This window comes from Chlamydotis macqueenii, chromosome 1 (assembly GCF_036417535.1).
Source record: "Chlamydotis macqueenii isolate bChlMac1 chromosome 1, bChlMac1.mat, whole genome shotgun sequence".
In the NCBI taxonomy this organism is placed as follows: Eukaryota; Metazoa; Chordata; class Aves; order Otidiformes; family Otididae; genus Chlamydotis; species Chlamydotis macqueenii.
Window position 1 is genome coordinate 26787072 of NC_141556.1, and position 10529 is coordinate 26797600.

The following is a 10529-nucleotide window of genomic DNA, read 5'->3' on the forward strand; positions in this document are numbered from 1 at the left end:
GCAGGGTGGTGGTCATTCTTCTGCTAAGAAATGTCCTCTGTAATGCTCAAATGTTAAAATGTGGGGAATGTGTCTAAAACCACTGCAGCCAGCTGTAATGAAGTGAAGTCCATTACGAACATTTCTCTTACACCACACTCCTCACTGAAGCACATACATTTCCAAGACCTCCCCAGGCACTGCATGACATTGTGAGGACACAGTGACTAAAATAATGAGTAGCCACTGTGCAGTAACATGTCGTTTTACAGCAGGGAACCTGCACATGGTAGGCATGGTGCCACACAAAGATTGATTAGAACCAGATGGTAAAAAATGCATTGCAACTGGCACCCTGATGAGCTTGCTGGGTGATTATTAAAATGGCAGACCAGTTCTCCTGAAGCATACACACATTCCCTAGGGCAGTTTCTGGTGTGGTACAAGTTCGAGATGCCGATATTGGGATGGAAATGGTTGTAGTGGACCATGCTGCTGTATAAATGTAATTATATTGGTGGTGTACTGAAGGTCACATGCCTACCAAACTCCAATCGAGACGAGCATTCCCATGGCCCCTTTTCTGATTCAGAATTCAAAAAACATGCATTTAGTTCCTGTACCACTACAGTATCACCCTTGTGGGTAGAGGTCTAATCCAGTTGTTGTCCCTGGCAAAATTCCCACTGATCTGCAGAAAGAGAGACTTTAATTCTTAATCTTCATGTTCCTCATCTAGTAAATAAAGAAGATATTTCATTTCTTCTAGTACATCTGTCTATTGTTTCTTTATTTAGACCATAATCCCTTTGGACAAAGACTCTTGCTAATTTTTTCTCTTCTGTAAAATTAATGTTGGTAACAATCTGTGTCATCCCCAAGTCAAGTAACGTCAGCATGTGACGACATCAGTACCAAAGGTTTCTAAAAATCAAGCATGATCCCCAATAGGTGGAAAAATACAGCTAACAATCTGTCAGAAAGTTACATGATCGTGCTTTGGCATGCAAGTGGTCCTGTCCTATGGTTAGCCCTCCAGTGCTTTTCCCACACCTTCAGTCAGCACTAGGTGCCCAGATAGAACAAAGATGTTTTCCTGCAATTCACTGGGAACTTAGGGCAGCTCAGCTGCCCCAAGCGCATAGAACAATTAGGTCATTCTCCATAAACTGCTCTTACAGAAATCTGATCATTGCAGCACAGCTGATACTTTGTGAAGTGGCCATTCTCAATTGAGCTAGATTAATGTGGTTAAGAATATTAAACTTACTCTTAGATAATATCTAGCACAAAGGCCCTCAGTCTCAGCTGAGATCTCTCTGGATTACAGTGATATAAATAATACTTTAAAAATTACTGTGGGAATTAACTGATCTTTAGCAATTTCAGTTGTATTACACCACTTGTCCTTTGAAAGCTGAAGATGAAGTGATAAATTCTATAGGAACATTCAGTGCTTGTGGAAACGCGACTGTAATTAATGATAACAACAAGATCTATTGAGACAAAAATGTGATGAAATCTCATAGCAAGTTTAAATTTAAAAAAAAAAACATTTGCAACATTAGCACATTTTAAAAACATTTGTTTTGTTTGTTTTACGTGTTCAGCAAAACTTTTAAGTATGTAAGTACTGAAAGCATTCTTTTTTTTTTGTCCAGAACTGCTGAATTTTAAATTATATTTGTAGTTCTCCCTTCAGTGAGACAATCCATTCCACCGGTGAAACCATGTATTTCTACAGTCTAGTAATATTTTCTTCCAGCATGATAGATTTTGTCTTACACTACAGTACAGAGTGAATAATTTTCCATTATAAGTAGGCCTGTTTTTTCACTTCAGCAGAAAAAGAAGTGCTTAATTTTCATCCTACCAGCATTTAATTCACTTTGGGTCTATTTTTCATTCTAGCTAGTTGTGTAATTCATGCCCATCTGTTTCTCTGCTAGTCAAGTGATCGTTTTGATTTTTGAAATGTGTTCTTCTTTTTTTGTATATTGCAATAAATCTTAGAATAATATTTTGCCGACCAATTGACTATTTCCACTTGTTACAGAACACATTTAAAAAAGGAACACTAAAGCATTTCCCTAACACCCATGAGGTTCACAGTAAGTGCAAAAATTTTCTTTGGTCAGAGCAAAAATGAAAGCAATTGTTGTCAGGAGTGCCAGGTTTATGCTATGCATTCACAGTCAAAGGCAAGCTCTAGTCTCTAAATGCAAATGATTTAATACAGTCTCTCAGCTCTAGAAGAATATATAAGACCAAGGAACAGAAAAATCATAGCTTAAATCCCTACAAGAGCATTCTGCTCAGATCATGAATAGACAGCAGGAAGCAAAATACACAAAGAAGGAAACGCAAAACAAAAGGAAAAAGAAGATGCATTTATTCAGCAGTGAAAATAGTGAAATGATTCTCAGGGGTCACTTATAACGGACAATTAGGTTATTTTGTTTCAGATGAAAATACAAATGTAACTCAAGATGTTGTAGAACCTCTTTATTATCATACATTCTAGTTTTTTGACCCTACTTGTCATAGCTCTTGTCCACACCAATGGGAAAAGACTTCTTTCTGACCTCAGAAGAACTTCTCTGCTTGGGCTCTGCCTGCTGCACAAGAGTAAAATCTCCTTATCTCATTCCTTTCCCTCATGGGAGAGACCAGAGCAGCTACTAGATACAGATGTTTGCGATAATTTTCTCTGTCCCACATTCAAGGGGAAGAACGAGAGCACAGTGCATCAGAGACATAACACCTCCGAGTGCTGCTCCTGGAAGGAGTAGGTTACCCAGCACACTTTGCCCAGAGCTACCACTGAAGACACAGCCTAGTCATTGATTTTTTGGCTCCTGTGGCAGTTAGGCTTTCTTTTTTTCAAACTTACACACAAAAGAAAAACCAGTTGCTTTAAAGAGACACTTCAAATAATAGCACACGTTGGTGAATAGCTCTCTTGGCAGCAGGCAACCATTTCATTGTCCTTCCATAAATATGAAAGATATAGAGGAGGTCTGCTCTCAGTCCTCTCTTTTATTTGGGAATAAGCTATTGGCTCCCTAGATTTGTGCTCTCTACTGCAGGGCTGCTGGAGCAAAGCCAAAGAATCACACCTAAGCAACTCTGAATGTACAGTAGACTTAGTTCTGTCTGTTTTGAGGCATCCTCACCTTGTTTTCTAGCATATCTTTCCAAGGACTTGAAGTTTACAAAATTACACCCTTTGTTTCTTCTTTTAGCTGGCTGGCAGGCAGATTCCCTCCCAACCCCCCCATTATTTTTGGTACTCCTTGACCAACTCCAGCCCTGTATAACAGATAGTTAGAGATCTCAAATACAACAAACATCTACACTGAAATCTAGATGCTGATTAAAGAGGAGAGATCCTGCTGGTGCTTCCTCTGATGTAAAGGCAGAGAGAATTCAGCGCGATTGTTTTAGCAGCATCTAGCTGGTCAATCAGCAGACATGCCCTGACCAACCAGTTAGCATGCACATTTTACCAGCTGAAAAAATAGCTTGGACTCATAAGAAGCGTTGGTGAGGGGAGAGCTAGGTTAACACCAGCAGGCTGGAGGACTACTGCAAGGGGAAGAGAAGGTATGGGGCTTTGGGAAGAGGCTGCGTGAACTGCAGGGGAAAACAGGAGGACAACAGGTATCACAGCGGTGAGGCAAAGGAACGTAAGGGTGAGCTGACTGTATTGTGCTGAGTATTTTAAAGGGTATACTGCACAGATCCATAAGAAACCGGGTTTCACTAGTTCCACTGGCTGTGGATTAACTGTTTTGGCATAGTTACCCAGGACTTCAGGAGTGAAAAACAGTCCATGTTTGGAGATCCCAGCAGAACTCAGGCAATTGAGTTTGCAGTATGGGCCTTCCTGCTGTCAAGCAAGCAGAACCAAGAAGGCCCACTAACAATTTCAGGAGCAGCCCCAACCATTCTGATTCAAAGAGATCCCAGAAACCTCAAAAAAAACAATCACTTTTTATTTTCCCTGTTCAGACGAGTCAATGTGGGACTAGATTGTGTACCTTCTCTGTTGCGTGACTAAATTTTACCTGGCTCATTGCTTTTCCATTTCGATTTCATGGCTTGATTCTCTGCTATCTTAATTTGTGTAACTATATTGCTTTTTAATTTCCGTAGATCGGAATTGAAAACATGGAACAGCAGAACACAAAATTATTGTCCAGTCTTGCAGGATCCCCAGCCTTCCCCCCACAACTTATCTGACTGAAATTGTAGTTTTTCAAAAACGTCTGAGAAAACAAGGCAAAACCTATACTTTCATGCAGGAATAGCCCTGTGATGTGGGCGTTCACATGGGATCTGCATCACCACCTGAACATCCAGAGGAGTTCATTTAGAGGGATTCAGATCCAAGCTTGTAGCAGTTTATGAATGCTTGATCTTTAATATATAGTGTGTGCATATAAACATGCAAAACGAACAAAACTTGTTTATGGATCACTTATCTGTATGATACATAAAAATCCGCAAAAACTGTCTTTCCAGTCCTGCCATCAAAAGCAAGCTTTTAAAATTTTCATATTATTTATGCATACGTGTATTACATGCATGTTTGTGTGTGTGTCTGTACATATATAAATACAGATATGTGCATACACAAAACTCTGAAAATGTTGCCATGCTTGCAAGTATGATTACGGAACAGCTAAGTCAAAACGAATGCTTTTGCATGCAGCTCCCAGTGCAGTGAGGTTGGACACCTGCTCATCCCAGCCTCTGGGGAAGCCACAAGACTGGGACAAGTCTAGCTCCACACAGTTAAGGTGCTTTACTGTTTGTGAAGGTAATCTGTCAGGGCAGCTGAATTACAGGATGAGATGGCGATTGCTTCTCTGAGCAGGACCAGTGTCTTAGCAGGCTGTAACAGCCCTTGGTTGGATTCATCAGCCGAAAGGGAAAGCAGCACAGAACAATTAGAGAGAATCACATTCCTGCTGAGTTGTACTGATGGGCAGATAAGCTGCTGCCTTATGCACATGTTCTTTAATAGATTAAATAATTAAGCAATAGGTGGACATCTCTTCCTTAGAGTTTAAGATCATTAAGCAAATTTACTTGGAAGCTTTCCTAGACTTGCAATTATTCTTATTAGATTTAATAGTACCACAGGATGATGTGGGCAGCCAGCATCTTTCCTGATGCAGGTCAAGCGATTGGCTTCATGCTGTGTAATTTGAAGTCAAGTCATATTACTACTTGTAATATTTTTTTGTCCATATTTAAATATTTCACTCTCAACACTGTGCATACATGATAGCTTAGTGCTGGGGAGCATTCATGTTATCTGCCTTCCAGCAAGCACTCGTTATTCACCAACAGTTCACTTGAAAAGTAAATAGATCAATAAAGCAACAGAGCAGGTTTTTTTTCTAGCATTAATTATTAATTTCCTAGTATTCCATTACTTAAGAATTCAAGGTGCTTACAATACAAATTTAAGCATAAAGTATCTAGGTCATCTCTGAGCAAGTATGGTCCAGCACAGCGTCTTTCTTTAGCCTCTCTGAAACAATTCCTGAGTAACAGATTTTCTGTCTGCTAAATGTTCTTATAAGACATTTTGGTCCACATGCCATAGGGCTCCAAAGCCATTGGTGGCTATCACTGACTATCCAGTTGCTTTCCCTTTCTAAAAGTTTCTTCTAATCAGGACTTTGGTTATAATTAACCTTTACTTGGCACATAAAATAAAACAACAAATTACTAGGATGTATTTCTGTTCCTCAGTTTCTTCCTCAGAGTAAGCACTCTCTAAGCTTGGATCTGATTCCTTTTCTGTTTCTAATACTTGGCTTCACCTCTAGTTAGTCCATCCATTTCCTTCTTGATTAAGCTTCCTCTGAAGCAATCTGTTGAAAATCGACCTTGTATATTTTCTAAACCTCTTTTTCAGGTGATTTTATGATCAGCCACATGAAATGATCAAAGCTCTCATGAAAAAAAAATCCATTGCACTGTTTAGATTTGAAAAATCTGTCTTGAGTAGTGACCATTTCTTTCACTCATTGAATGGATCATCACAGAAATTCAGAGACCACATGTTTTCATCTCCATACAAGATACAGTATTTTTCCCATTACCTCATGTGACAGGGAAGCACAGGAGGTTGAGAAGTTCCACGTTCACAGAGGGGCCTGTGGTTTAACAGACATGGACACAGAAGGACCACACAAACTTCTCTGGATGATCACATAAGGTTTACAATACCTGCTTTGTGGCAGTACAGCTAGAACAAATATAGAAGGGTAAGTGACTGTAATTCCAACATGAAAAGTTTTATCTCCTTTGGTTCCACCCATGTGAAGCAATGGGAGCCACAAACATTGATATGGCATTTTAAGTGGCAGGATTCCTTCCTGCCTTATCAGTAGGGACATTGGTAGCTGTTTTCTTTCTCCTCTGTTGCACTCATAGACTTCGTGCCTCTCTTCAGTTGATTAGCATTTTGAATTTTGCCACAAGATCATTCTGTTTCTATAGTGATCTTGGCACCACTAGTGTAGGCTCATTTCCTATCAGTCATGGTTTACTTACGTCAATGAGCGCATTATTTTCAACTGCGTTTCTTTCATTCCTGCATCATGTAGGTCATTATATTTATATGCAGCCAATGAGACCAACAAGTTTCTAAAATTTCCAGAATATTTGGAACAGTCTGACAAACTGTACTATGTTTCTGCCTATTAATGAGCCATTATGTTGGGAAAACAGAGCATACAGAAACACTAATTAGGAAAACAGGTAGAAAAATCAGACAAACTCAGTACAGTACTCAGAAATAAAAATCTAAAGATATGGACATTTAGAAGTCAGAGCATGCTAGTTTTACAAAGGCAAAGTATTGAGTCCTAAAAGCTACACAGTGGCTCAGCAAGAGCAAAACAGAAGGCTAAGAAAGTCTGCAGGAAATCCATTATTGTTCCTGCCTAGTTGAGGTTCTGGCTATTATTTACTGTAACATGTGTATAGCACAGGGCAGATCTCATGTTCTGATCTACCTTTTAAGAAGGCAGCTGTAAATCAGATAAATGAGCTTTTCTAATTCTATGTACTGAAAACACTTCACCATTGTCTACACCAATCTGTCTTTTTAGCCTTCAGTAGCCACTATAATGATTTTTTGTTCCCTTGGATTATGAGTGTGTATGATGAAGGAGGCCTCTGTTTCCAAACAAGGAGGGAATTCAAGAATTTGTCACTGAATGAGACAGCTAGTAGATAAAGAGAAAACTTTCCCTAGAAATGATCTATTGTTCTTGTAGCACAAGTAATACAAAATGTACTGATGTAGCTTAGCTATGACTGAGTATGAAAACAGGGATGTTGTTCAGATGGTTTCTGAACGTTTTTCAAACGTATGTTTGAGTTCCTCTGATTTTAAATAATGTTTTCAATAAAAGTATTGGAATTCTAGATTATATTGAGCCAAATCTTTGCAAACAAAATTAAAGCAAGTAGCAAAAGTTTCCATTTCAATGGAAGACAACTAGAAAAATGCCAATTTTTGTAGTGAAGATGGGTAGATACAAAAGAAAGTGTATTCCTTAATGATCATTGTGCTCTACTTTTCAGTAATAGACATGGGCGGGTGGGGGGAATAATGGTAATGAGAATGAATTTGCGGGAATAAAAATTGAGGTACAGCCACTAAATGTCAGGTTTATATAATTTCAGTTAATATGAACCCATGCAACCAATCTGAAACCCCAGAGAGAGTAATTTGACTTTGAACCCATGTCCATCTCTACCCCTGCCACAAATGCTGCCAACCGTTTTACAGGAGGTACATCCACTAGAAAAAGACTTCAGGACTTTACAAAGCCTCTCCCCAAAGCAACATTTCTGATGGAAGGAAGAAGGTTTCTTTTAGCATTGTCAGGCCAGAGATCAGTCATCATTTGCATTTGTGTTTCTCTCAGCCCTTGGAACAAGTGATTTCTTTCCTGTTGCAAACTTACTGGCTAAACTGTGCTAGAATGGTTCTTTTTGGTAAATAGTAATAGAACCTTCAGGAAAGCTGTAAGAAAAAGTGAACTAGAGGGGACAAGTGGTTTAAGCTTTTATTTTCCAGCACTGTGGAATACTGAATTGAAATGTTTCATAGGCTTATTTTTTAAAAAATAGGTCACTGAAAAATACTGTACTGGGCCTAAGCAAATTGCAGGTTGGGGTCAGCTTTGCAGCTGATGTACATTGGCACTGTTTTGTTCTTTTGGCTCCTTATTTCGTACAACAGTCAAGAATTTGGTCTCCAATAAACATGAAATTTCATTATGTTAACTCTGACAAAGTTCAAGGATACAGAAGAAGGTGAAATCTATTCTATGATTCTGTGAAATTGCTCTACACCTAGAACAACAGCTTATGTTCAGATTCTCTAAACTCCGTATCCACAAAATGGGACTGAGGCTTCAGAATCTTAAAAAGCCTTGAAAAAAGCACAGCCATTGCTGCCTCTTTTCCAGAAAAAAAAAAAAACAGTTTCATAAGTGTAAATTCCTAACCCAAGGCAACTTTCCTATTGGATCCAGGCACCTTCAAAGCCAGCTTCTAGCTTGCTGAGCAATGTAGTACCCAGGTCTCTTTGTGGATCTAGGCCTGAGAGAAAACATTGCTGAAGACAACTGGATTAAGCATAACGATATCACAGACAGACACTGAAGTGGAAATGAGATAATGTTTTTAGGCAGTCTGTTACTAAATATAATACCTGATTCAGGAAAACTTCTGATTAAAGAATCATAAAACAAATCTGAGCTATTTCTATTGAGAAAAATTGAAGGAAGTACAGAAGATACACAATAGTAAATAAATAAATCTTGACCTGAAACTCAGGGTTCAATGTGTTTGATGACTAGCAGTGCTGCAGAACAATTCAAAGTTGTATAGCTACACCTTGAAATGTAAGAAGAATAGAGAACATCAATACACAGTTCATTTCCATTTTTGTCTAATGTTTTCAAACCAGACAAGTGAGACAAAAGACAAACATGTTGATCAAACAAATATCAGGAAAAAAAGGAGGAGGTTTTTATGAAGATTCATAAGATTGCAGCAGGTAGACAAAAATCAGTGTTAAAATAAGGCAGGATGTGAGTCACACTTATTTGTAGGTTGTTTTGCGAGTTCTGTCACATAAACAAACTGTATTGGTCAGGCTCTAGTACAGACACATTCTGAGCCAGCCTGAAATTTGTGGCTGCATCGTGGCTCCTCAGAACTAGACAGTGACAGAAAATCTACCTGCTTTGGAAATGCTACAAAGAAAAAAAAAATCTCGACCAGCTGATAGAAAGATATTCCATATGACAAATGTTTGAGAATATGATGTTATCAACATATGCACTCATATTCATTATGAAATTACAGTATGTTAGTTTTCTTTTTCAAGAAGACATTTAATTTCCATATTTTTCTGCATGTAGCATGCTTTTCTGGAACAATCTTTTTTAAAGTAACCGATTTCCCTAAGATACCACTTCATTAAAAAGTGTACATACTATTGGTAAGATGCTATGCTTGAAAAAAAACAGTGTTGGCTTGGAAGACCATTTGTCACTATGAATGGCCAAAAGAAATTATTTTTGTCTCATTTCTGTGTCTATCAGAATGGTGAATGAAATGGCTGCTCCTCATACCTTTCCAGTTGGGAGCAGTGAAAAGAAAAACAGCCAGAGGCCTCAACAACTGGGCAGTCACATTTTGGAGCTGAGAACTGCTATGGAGACAGCTGTGAAATTTTCATGGCTTCTGCCCCCATTTGATCAAAACTGAACCACAGAATCATAGAATCACAGAATCATAGAATAGTTTGGGTTGGAAGAGACCTTCAAAGGTAACCCCATCATACAAGGCTACCAAATTCGTCAGGCATGATTTGCCCTTAGTGAAGCCATGTTGGCTGTCACCAATCACCTCCTTATTTTCCATATGCCTTAGCCTAGTTTCCAGGAGAATCTGCTCCAAGACCTTGCCAGGTACAGAGGTGAGACTGACTCACCTGTAGTTCCCTGAGTCTTCCTTGTTTCCCTTTTTAAAAATGGGGTGGGTTTTTTTCCCCTTTTCCAGTCATTGGGAACCTCACCAGACTGCCACGGCTTCTCAAATATGATGGACAGCAGCTTGGCAACTTCATCTGCCAGTTCCCTCAGGATCAGCAGATGCATCTTATTAGGTCCCATAGAGTTGTGCACCTTTAGGTGCCTTAGATGGTCTTGACCCTGATCCTCTGCTACAGTGGGCAATTCTTCATTCTTCCAGTCCCTGCTTTTGCCTTCTGTGACTTGGGCAATGTGTCTAGAGCCCTCACTGGTGAAGAGTGAGGCAAAAAAGTCTTAGAGTACCTCAGCCTTCTCCATGTCCGGAGTAACTAGGTCTCCCGTATCTTTCCAGAGAGGGCCCATATTCTCCCTGATCTTCCTTTTATCCTTGGCATACCTAAAGAAGCTTTTCTTGTTGTCCTTGACATCCCTGGCCAGATTTAATTCTGTCAGGGCTTTAGCCTTCCT